Below are 12,038 nucleotides of genomic sequence, written 5' to 3'. Positions count from 1 at the left end.
TCATGAGTTTGTTCTTTTTTCTGTTTTCACAAAACATGCAATACACATCAACTTCATGTGTAGGTGTTGCTCAAAATAAGTATTAATCTTAGGACACTGTATTTTGTATTTAGACTCTAGAGCATGTTTGTGAATTGCTGCATCTTATTTGTAATGTCTGTATTTCATTCTATAAGTAAATATGTAAGTTTTGCTTTATAACTTTGAAAATGTGTGACCTAATCTTCTGAACTCAGATGGGAAGAGTGTCTCCCCCGTCTGTCCAGAAGAACTATCAAAATCAAATAGGCCATTCAGGAACATTGCAATACAAAGTATTGATGAATGGCTCTATTGCACCTTGGAAATGTTACATGGAAGGAAACTTGTCCAATGGACTTGAAGACTGAATGAAGGAAATAAAAACAAAGACAAAGGAAAATGTGTCAACGCTTTGCTGTTTGAACTCTCATAGGGCCAGAGACACTAAACTGAAGCTAGAGATGCCCTGAAGGACACCATGAGTAGATAAATCACCACAGCTCTGTCACTCTTAGGATGTAGATTGCAACTCATTTGTGTGTATATGCTTGCTTTCTTTAACCTGAAAATAACTCTCTTATTTCTCTTTCCTAGTTAATGAACCTTTAGATAGTTTATTATAGGATTGGCAACAGGCATTGTTTTTAGTGCCAGTGATCCAGGGTAAGTGACTGGTCTCTTGGGACTGGAAGCAATTTGAACATTTTGTGATTTTTGAGGTAAATGACCATTTATCACAAAGTCCAGTTTGTCTGGGTGGCAAGGTAGGCGGGAGAGTCTAAGGGAACTGTCTGTGACTCCCTGATAAGACTGGTATAGTGATCCAGGAGTTCACATTTGTGAATGGCTTGGTGAAATCTAGTTATAGAACATACCACCAGTTTGGGGTGTCTGCCCTGTTTTTGGCAGTCTGCTCTGAGGCAGGCACTCAAAGTTGTGAGCTACTCCAGTCAGTGTGAAAATGATATGAAATCTTTTTGCCGCTCATGGGTGCCCACAGGAGCTAGTTTCAGATACCTTAGCTTACCTCTCTTGTTTTCAGAAGGCCTCATTCTCACACTAAGAGGTCCCAGAGCAATATAAAGTGACCTTAGTGTAAACAAGAATCAGAGCCCAGTGAGTTTTTCTAGTTACATTCAGTGGATCAAACCATATCTAATCCATCCTCACCAACGTCTAATAGTACTGTGGCAAGGCCAGTACAGAATTTTGAAAGAGCGGTAATAAAGAATAAAACTTCAGGAACAAATATTACAACAGCATGGATCCAATTCTTCAGTCCTTTACTACAGTTTTACAGCAGGTTAACTCCAGTAAAATCAGTGAGGCTAAATCTGAATAAAACTGCAAGAAGTCAGTGGTGATGCAGGCCCTGCATTTCCAATTATTTTCTTCTGCTATAGGTGTAAGCCAGTGGTGGGCAACCTGCGGCCCTCGTGCCACAAGCAGCACATCGGGGCAAGCCACTGGCGGGCCGCCAGACTGTTTGTTTACATTTGCACGGCCGCCTGCAGCTCCCATTGGCCACGGTTTTCCATTCCTGGCCAATGGGAGATGCGGGCAGCCCTGCAAATGTAAACAAACGATCTGGTGGCCCGCCAGTGGCTTGCCCTGACGGGCTGTGTGCAGCCTGCGGGTCGCAGGTTGCCCACCACTGGAGTAAGCTCTGTGGCCTGAGACCCTAGAGCAGAAGCAGCTCACTATTGAGCACTATTGGTGAACATGGAGAAGAGTGGCCGAGAGATGCTTAAGAACTCCAGGTGGACAGCTGCTCCATACGGAAGGGAGCTACCTACTAGCATCTGCTGATGAGCAAAGTGAAATAACTGAATGGGCCAGACCTCATTTGCATTTCTGTTATGTGACAGTCTGGGGCACTTTGGTCAAAGTTCACAAAGTTTTAAGTCTGAGAGAAATAAAACTCTATTATCCCTGTTGGATAATGAATGAGCTAATAAAATGTACCAAATGTGTCTGGGGTAAGCAGTCACCCTGTTCTAAATCACAGGCTGGCATGATTTGGCAGTGCAGTCTGGACAAAGCAGGAGGGTAGGGGGTGAGTGTATAATTAATTCAATTTATTTTCTGGGGCGAGTATATTCTTGGTGATAAGCATTCTGCTTAGGCTCCCATATGCCACTAATTTCCTCTCTGAAGACTTCTCTGGCACAGAAGAAGCTTTCATGAACAAGAGGCGGCTTTGAGGTGGGCGAAGGTGCAGAGGCGGCTGTTGCTGAAGCCACAGAGGGCAACACTATAGCTGAAGAATCCTGATGAGGGCTTTACTACCCAGAAATCTAAGCTATCATCACTACATCTGTGTCTTGTGGTAAAAGCCCCCAGAGCAGACCAGGCTGCACTTTGTCTTAACGGCTAGAGATGGAGCTACATAAACTCTGGACCCCACCAACCTCAAACAATAAACAGTGAGTAAGGGAGGCATGCAGTGAAGAGGTGGGAGGAGGGAAGTGGCTATTGCAGGAATACATTGCCTTACTGGACACTCACATGAGGAGACGAGGACTCTGTTAGACTGTTCCAGGACACCTGGAGGCAGGAGATAGTTTTATTTTATATATACACACACACACACACACACACACACACACACACACACACACACTCCTAATTACCCAAGCCCCTGACGCGATATTCCATTAGCTATTTAGTCTGCATGTGGCCTCCCCCCTGAATTGTATCAGTCCCCTTTCTATCCTTTTCTTCTGCAGACTTGCTTCATCCTTCGACTCCCTGATTCCTGAGCCCCCAAGGCCATCTCCACTTGATGTGGCTGCAGGAGGAGGAAAATATACGGGCTTGGAAAACTAAGGGAAGATGCAGGTCAGGAAGTAAGGTGCATTGGCAGAGCAATCAGGGGACAATATCTAAACTTCTAGGGTGAAAACATGGGCTCCACAGAAATTAATAGGAGTTTTGCTATTGACTTCAATGGGGCCACAATTCTGCTCCAAATCCCCTTGTAGATGAGCCTGAAAGGACAATGGAGACCCAAGTATATTACCTTTTCTCTGTCTGACATCACTGTGATGGAGCTTTTCTTTAAGCAAAGGGAACAATGAAATGAAAGGGAGCATGAAGACACTACAGAGAAGCTAAAAGACTTCTTTGTATCGGTCTTCACCAGTCCTGATGGTGGCAGATGTAGCCGGCTGTGCCCCTCCCCCCTCGCCCCCGATTTGCTCTTTCGAGTGCAGTCTGCACAGTTTCCTGTTATGCTGTTACAAAGCCAGAAGCGGCGGAAGCTCCCCAATGATGTTAGATGCTTGCTTAAAGCTGCATTGCTCTATATTACCAATTGTATTCATGCTTATGAATATGTAATCAGTTAATGTAAGGAATGAGTGAGATAGTGTGAGTGACAGCCAACGGCAAAACAAAGAGGCAAATATCGCCTTTTATGGAACCATGGTATTATCTTGGTAAAGGTATAAATCCCGAGACAGATGGCCAGGACAGGTACCAACAAGGAAATGTAACAGCATACTAATCTCAGGACCTGACCGGAAGCAGTAGAGCCCTCCCGCAGATTTGGAGGGACTTTAGGGACTCTTGCAGCCGATCTCCGGGCAGCTGTCGCCTGGCCAGCCTCAGCCACCTGTGAAATCAAAACCAATATCCTGCAGCCTGCCAGCATGAATGAGTTGTGTGTATGAGTATAATTGTGCAAATAAGGGAAGCAATAAATCAACCCTCAGTGCTGCTCTAGTTGGACCTTTCTTTGTGGTTATTTCTTGGCTGGTTGTCAGGACAGGCAACATTAAATGGTGGAGAATGCAGGCAACAAATGGTTAAATTGAACTTGAGCAACATTTGACGAACCGCCTTGGTGTTCCCGGGATCGACTATCACACGGGTGGGCCGGCAGTCCCAGATAATGTTGGCCCCCTCCTCAGTCCCCTGAGTACCACAGTGGGTTGGTCGACGTACCCCGGGTAGTCTTGGCGGGAGGGGAAAAGGGGGCACCATGCCGATGTTTGAAAGGGCAAGAGTGAGAAGGAAAAGACAGAAAAAAGCGAGTGGGGCGCGGTCAGCTGCCCTTGCCCTTTTTGGCATGGCTGCAGAATTTAGGCACAGATCCCTGGAGTCCCAGGGTGATCTCTGGAGAGGACACGATCCTGGACCCGGAGAATAATTATGAGAAGTATTTAGCATTATATAAACCCGATAAAAGGGGGCAGACTGCCGTGGGCGCATGGCTTCTGTGACAAACATGTTGGGCTTGGCAGGTTGGTCGCTAAAGCGGAACGCACCAGGGAACTGGAGGCGCTCCGCCAGGACTTAACTGAGGCCGGGCGAAGCACGACCCATGGAAAGCTCAGGCTCAGACAGCCTCGGCAACTGCCTCCTCTGCTGCCATATCCACAGTGAAATTGGAAGATAGTCATGTTAGATCCCAGGAATTGCAGGAAGAAAACAGGGATCTAAAGGCACATGTTACCCTCTTTAAGGATTTGGTGGGGGGACCTGGCCTCCCATAAACAGACTCCGGTAAGGAAGGGGGGGGGAACTAAAATGTCACTTTTCTGTCTCCCCTCCATAGGTCACTCGTAGGAGGACTTCTGGGACTGCTGGATGGCTCTGCTCACCCCAGAAATCCTCCAAGTGGCAGTGTCCACACAGACTTGCTGCTTCTGGGATCAATTCTACGTGGTGATCCATTTGCAAACGCAGATTTGGTGGGAGGGTCAAGTGTCCCAAATAAGCAATGGTGCAATTCCCCTTTGGGTCCAGCAGGACCCCAATCTGGACTGAGATTTTAGCCACAGCCCCTCATGGACCTCAATGGGACCAAGGCGGGGTTTGCTCCGCTTACAAATTCAGGATGGCACCAAGCCAGCTACCGTCCCTTGCCGCCTAGTCAAAAACCCTTGGCCAGTGATGGAGTGGTTATGGCTCCCCCTTAGAACTCAATCCCACTGGACTCCAGCTTTGGGACACTTCACCCCCGCTGTTCACTGCTCACAGGTTAAATTGGGTTTTTGGGTCTGTCCACCTGGCTCGGTGCTCCAGGATGCCTGCTTCTCTGAGCCGGGACCCAAGAAGAAGGGTCTCTGTGTTTTCCTACCATTGCAAAATAGGGTATCTGTTCTTAATACAGGACCTTCATCTATGTGTGTAACCACTGGAATCCTACCTTTTATACTTAATAAAATCACTTTTGTTTATCAATATACCCAGAATAAGTGATTAATTGCTGGGAGAGCAAGCAGCTGTGCATATCTCTCTATCAGTGTTATAGAGGGCGGACAATTTTTGAGTTTACCCTGTTGTGACGTCCCCCTCTGGTGTTATCTGGACCAGTGATCTGCTAGGCCTCTCCAATCCTTGACTCTGGGAGCCAGCCTTACCTTGCACTGCTGGGAGAACCCCCCACTCCTGGGCTGTTCACGCACAGTCTCTAGCATGTAAGCGGCTCCCAGCTACTTGCAAGCGAATGACACTAGCCAATATCTCCGGTCCCAGACAAAACCCTAGGAACCTCTGTCTTGCAGTATCCAGTTATGCCTGTTGGACACTGCAAACTTATATGAGTTCATCAATTTAACAAAGAAATTGATATGTACCAGGCTTGTTATCCCAAGGGGCGCCTCTGACACACTTCAAACCAAACACACTGCTTCAGGTAGAATAAAAAAATGTATTAATTATAAAGGTAGATTTTAAGTGATTATACGTCAAAGCATAACAAGTCAGATTTGGTCGAATGAAATAAAAGCAAAATGCATTCTAAGCTGATCTTAACACTTTCAATGTCCTTACACACTTAGATGTTTCTCACCACAGGCTGGCTGGTTACTTTTCAGTCAGTCTCTCCCCTTTGATCAGAGCTTCAGTTGCTTGCTGGTGGTAGTGGTCTCTGTAGATGTAGGTGGAAGAGAGAGAGAGCGCATGGCAAAATGTCTCTCCCATTTATCATGTCCTTTCTTTCCTCTTGTCTTCCTCCCCCCCCCCACTTCAGAGTCAGGTGAGCATTACCTCATCGCAGTCCCAAACTGACCAAAGGAAGGGGGTGATTCCCTCGAGGGTCTAAGAGATTCTTTCCTTGCTGCCTAAGCCAGTGTCCATTGTTCCTGTGAGGTTGGGCTGGGTTTGTCCCATCCATGCCCTGACAAGGTGTGAACTGCCTCTCTGTTCTTGGAGAGTTTTTACCTGGGCTTGCTTTAAACCGTGAGGATACATTTTCAGCCACATAACTATATACATGAAATTATAACCTATAACCTTACTATAACCTTACTGTAACATTACTGTAACAATTACTATAACAACCATGCTCAGTGCATCATGAGCCTTCCAAAGACACCCACCATGACAAACTTTGCATTGGATACCAGACAATCATTTTATAAAGATGAACATGGGGGTGTAGGGTGTTCCCCCGAGGTACAGAGCATCACACCCATGTATACGCTTTATACAGAGTAAAACGGATTTATTTGGGGTTTGGATCCCATTGGGAGCTGGGTGTCTGGGTGCTGGAGGCAGGTAACCTGCTGAGCTGTTTTCAGTTAAGTCTGCAGCTTTGGGAGCATGGATCGGACCCTGGGTCAGTGTTGCAGCAGGCTAGCGTGTCTGGCTCAATAAGACAGGGTTCTGGAGTCCCAAACTGGCAGGGAAAACAGGCTAGAGGTAATTTCAACATGTCAGGTGACAGTCCCAAGGGGGTCTCTGTGACCGAACCCGTCAGAGTGGCATAGTCTAACAGGATCTGTGCACAGCTCATTGCTTTGAGATGCTGGTAGAGATTTTAAGTGAGTTTTAAGTATGCTGGGTGGAAAACAGACAAAGTGGTTACTTGTTTGTTATTTTCTTAGTGCACCTCATTGTCATCTTATTGATTATTCTTGGCACACTTTTCATTGTATTTTTATACTTGCGTTGTTATACCTGGTTGTCAGGACAGTCAACAGCAGATACTTACCCTTTTCACCCAATTCCTGGCAGACAAAGGAATCCAGCATGTCTGTACTCCCAGATACTAGCCTCAGGCTAATGTAGGGGTGTAAAGAGATTTAATCTCACATTCCTCCTAGAAATCAAGTTGTTACATGAGGAATAGTTTCCAAATGCCTGTTCAGTACTAGCAATATTTCTTACTCATCAGGGAAGTGCTTTTCCTTAGAAGCTCAGCTGAAACTGTGGAATTAGGAAGTTATCTGAACTTTATCAATGACTGTTTGCAATGCTCACCATGTTCAGACTTACCAGCAGTGGATATGTAGAGGTGACCAGGGTCTTTAAAAGATTATTTCCTTGCTTTCTGGAACATGTACTCTGGACAACAGAGTAGCCCCTTGATAGCTTTTAAGAGCCTCTTCCTATTCAGGAGAAGCTGGAAGTCAGCTTGTTGATGATTATCAGCCTGAATCTATTCTGTTCTGTGATAGCCTGGCTCTGGTCATTGGTTATGAGAGCAAACCTTCTTCAGGTGAAGGACAGTGGCTATTTATGCACCTTCCTTTCACTCATTAGGGTAGTGTTCAGCCCATAGGGTGGGTGTCTCAATTGGCTGGAGCATTCTCCTGCGTTGTCTTATGGAAACTTGATTTTCTATAGTTCTAGTTACTGAATTCATATGCAAAGGGGTGAGATGGCTTTTGGACTGAAAATCTTTTTAAATGAATTGAGCAGGCTGTAATTTTCTGATTTGGATTTCTGTCTGAACACAATAAACCATTTCCTTTCTATGTGATATAAATGTGCGCTGGTATGTGCTACCTATTTGCTGAAAACGCCTTTGCTGTGCACAGCTCTCCCTCTTGGCAGTCTGCACAACTAGAATACAATTCTTCAGCTAATTTGAACATGTCAAGCATTGGTACTAAATCCCACAATTGTAGAATTTATAATCTGGGAATAATTTCCACAGAGGCTGTTATCAAGGATTAACAATTCCTATTAAATGTTCACAGTGTTACATTTTCTCACTGTGATAAATCAGCAAAAAGTCAGGGTGAGAGACACAATCCTTACAACAGCCTTGTTGCTGTGAAAGATAAACTACAGGGTTTAAACTTCTGTAAAGATTTTCCATGGAAAATAATGAGGAAAGAAACAAGGTTGTTACATTAGTTAATGCTCATCTAGTGTTTACTAGAACTGTCTGCTGAGAAAGAGGGTCTTAGTTTACGCTTGTGTCTAAGGGCATGTCCCCACTGGCAACGTTAAAGTGCTGCCATGGCAGCGCTTTAACGTGTCTTGTGTAGTCACGGCATAGCGCTGGGAGAGAGCACTCCCAGTGCTCTAAAAAAACACCTCTATGAGGGGCGTAACTACCAGCGCTGGTGCACTATCCACACTGGCTGAAACTTGTAGCGCTCAGGGGGGTGTTTTTTCAGACCCTGGGGTAAGAAAGTGCCAGTGTAGACAAGCCCTCAGACTTTTACAAAAAATCTGCACTGGTGGGATCAGTGGGAGCCCTAGTGTACATAAGGCTCTGGTGGCATCTGACATTTTTAACATTGTGTCATATTGCATGTTGGTTAAAAATGCTGGAAGCTACTGAAGTCATGTCTATGCTAAGGCTCATGCTGATGCTGACAAGAGCTGGAATTTTTTTGTAAAATTCCTTAGACCAGTGTTTCCCAAACTTGGGACGCCACTTGTGCAGGGAAAGCCCCTGTCGGGCCGGGCCGGTTTGTTTACCTGCCGCGTCCGCAGCTCCAGCCGATCGTGGTTCCCACTGGCTGTGGTTCGCTGCTCCAGGCCAATGGGAGCTGCTGGAAGCGGTGCGGGCCGAGGGACATACAGGGGCTTTCCCTACACAAGCGGCGTCCCAAGTTTGGGAAACACTGCCTTAGACAAAGGAGATTATGTTAAGTTACAAATGGATAGAAATCAAGATCTGAAAATTACAGGTTGCTAAATTCAGTTGAAGAGATTTTCAGTTCAAAAACTATATTGCATAATTCTTTTGTGTAAACAAAGCTTAGAGTGAGTCATAAAAACTGCATTTATGGTTTTTTGAGGAAATTATGCATGACAAAACATAGGCAGAGATAAATTCATTCTGCCACAGTCTGCATTTCTGGCATATTGATGCCTTAATCTGGGAGCATGCTACAGAAGAAATAAATAAATCTTAACTCATGCAGAAGGCAAGATATAGATTATTCTTTACTAAAAAAGGCAACCTTAACAGGTTGGAAAAGTAATATGACAAAACACAAAATTTCCAATAAGTTTTTGGAATGTATTGGGAACACTTTTTGTTTCAGAAAGTGGAGAAAGTAAACAGCCATTTTAGACTTGATTCTGACCGAGAGAGAGGAATTGGTTGTGAATCTGAAGGTGTAAGGTAATTTGGGTGAAAGTGATCATGAAATGATAGATTTCATGGTTCTAAGGAAAGGAAGCAGTGAAAGCATCAGAATAGGGACAAAAGACTTCAAAGAACAGACTCTTACAAAGTCAGAGAACTTGTAGGTAAGGTCCCCTGGGAAGAAAGTCTAAGGGATAAAGTAGTTCAAGAGAACTGGCAGTTTCTCAAGGGGACACTATTAATGACACAGCTACAAACTATCTTGATGCAAAGAAAAGATATGAAGACTATAAAAGGCCAATGTGTCTCCACCAGGAGTTCTTTAATGACATGAAAATCAAAAAGGAATCTTACAAAAAGTGGAAACCTGGATAAATAGCTAAGGAGGAGTACAAAAAAATAGCACAAGCAGATAGGAACAAAATCGGAAGGGCTAAGACACAAAATAAGTTACACTTAGCAAGGGACATAAAATGCAGTAAGAAGATGTTCTTTAAATATAATACAATCAAGAGAATGGAAAGTGCAGGTCCTCTACTTAGTGTGGAAGGAGATCTAATAACTGGTGACATCAAGAAGGCAGAGACGTTTAATGCCTATTTTGCTTCACTAAAAATGTTAATGGTGACTAGATACTCAACACGATAACAATAAAGGGGAAGGAACACAAGGCAAAATAGGGAAAGAATAGGTTAAAGAATATTTAGGTAAATTAGATTTATTCAAGTGGGCAGGGTCTGATAAAATTTGTCCTAGCGTACTACGGAACTAGCTAAAGCAATTTCAGATACAATAGCAATTATCTTCAAGAGCTCATGGAGGACAAGTGAGGTTCCAGAAAACCAGAGAAGAGCAAATATAGCACCTATCTTTAAAAAGGGACCCAGAAATTATAGGCCAGCCAGCCTAACTTCAATAACTGGAAAGATACTGCAACAAAGTTATAGAATAATCAGTTTGTAAAGCACCTAGAGGATAATTGGGTGATAAGGAATAACCAGCATGGATTTGTCAAGAACAAATCATGCCAAATCAACCTAATTTCCTTCTTTGACAGGGCTATTGGCCTCATGGATGGGGGAAAGAACTAAACATAATATAGCTTCATTTTAGTAAGGCTTTTGACACAGTCCCACATGTCATTCTCACAAGCAAATGAGGAAATTATGTTCTAGATGAAATTGCTATAAGGTGGGTGCACTGGTTGAAAGATTATACTTAAATAGTAATTCAAATAGTTCATTCTCAAACTTGGAGGTTTATCTAGTAGGTTCCCTCTGTTACCCAGGGTTCTTTCAACCCAAAGCTCTTGGTAACTTTTACTCTGTGAGAGGTGGTGTCAGGAAATAAATCAGGGGAGACATGGCCATCCGACCGATAGATGGCTGGCACAAACAGGACAACACAAGAGTGCTTTCACTTAAAGCTAAGTATTACTTAGTCTCAAGCACTTACACACGTCTGCAACAGGTTAGTAAAACACCTCCTCCATCAATAATTACCGAAGCCGAGTTTGGCTCTCGAGTGGCACAGCGGCAACCCAGCTGCTGGTGGGGAACACAAGATGCATCCAGAGGGAGAGTCCCTGAAGATCCCCTTCTGAGAAGTCCCGCTACCTCAAACTTTTTCCCTTTATTTATACATTACTAATACAATGACATTTCCCTTAAAGAAAACTTGCTAAGCAAACAGTTTTTAAAGGTCAAGCAAGAGGTTTCCTTATGATCGTCAACTAACCAGATATGTGTTTTTTTCCAAAGTGTCCATGCCTTGGGACCGTGACAGACACATTCCTCAGGGTACATTATAGACAAGCTTACTGTTTTTCTAAAATACATATATCAGCAACTTCAACATTCTTAGCAGGAAGGACACAGGGTCAAGCCACCCTGTCTGTGGCACCCAAAACCCCCTCCCCTCTTGCCTTGGTTATGCTATGGCCGATGCATGACCAGTTTATGGCCTGCTGACTTGACTACTTTTAGAAATAAGCAATAGGGGTTTCAGGCTCTTTACTGGTTTGCCAAAATCTCCTCATACACCTCCGGTAGGGATCAGTCCTGGGTCTAGTATTATTCAATATTTTCATTAATGACTTGGATAATGGATTAGAGAATATGATTATAACATTTGTAGATGATGCCAAACTGGGAGGGGTTACAAGCATGCTGGAGGACAAGATTAGAGTTCAAAACCACTTTGAAATATTAGAGAATTTTTGATCTGGAATCAAAAAGATGAAATTCAATAAAGTGCAAGGTACTATACTTAGGAAGGAAAAAATCAAATGCACAGCTACAAAATGGGGAGTAACTTCCGAAAAGGTACTGTGGTTTACTATGGATCACAAACTGAACAGGAGTCAACAATGTAATACAGTTGAGAAAAAGGCTAATTTGGGGTGTATTAACAAGAGTGTCATAGATAAGACATGAAAAGTAGTTGTCTCACTCTATGTGGAACTGGTGAGGCCACACCTGGAGTATTGTGTCCAATTCTGGGCATCACACTTTAGGAAAGATGTGGATAAATTAGAAAGAGTCCAGAGGAGAGCAACAAAAATGATAAAAGGTTTAGAAAACCTGGCCTATGAGGAAAAGCTAACAGGCCATGTTTAGTTTTGAAAAAAAGAAGACTAAGGAGGGGCCTAATAGTCTTAAGTTAAGGCCTGTTACAAAGAGGACGGTGATCAATTGTTCTCTGTGCCCACTGAAGGTAGGACAAGCAGAAATGG

Source organism: Terrapene carolina, unplaced genomic scaffold, assembly GCF_002925995.2.
Source record: "Terrapene carolina triunguis isolate 2854851 unplaced genomic scaffold, T_m_triunguis-2.0 Scaffold112, whole genome shotgun sequence".
Classification (NCBI taxonomy): Eukaryota; Metazoa; Chordata; order Testudines; family Emydidae; genus Terrapene; species Terrapene triunguis.
Note: the sequence above shows the minus strand (reverse complement) of the source record.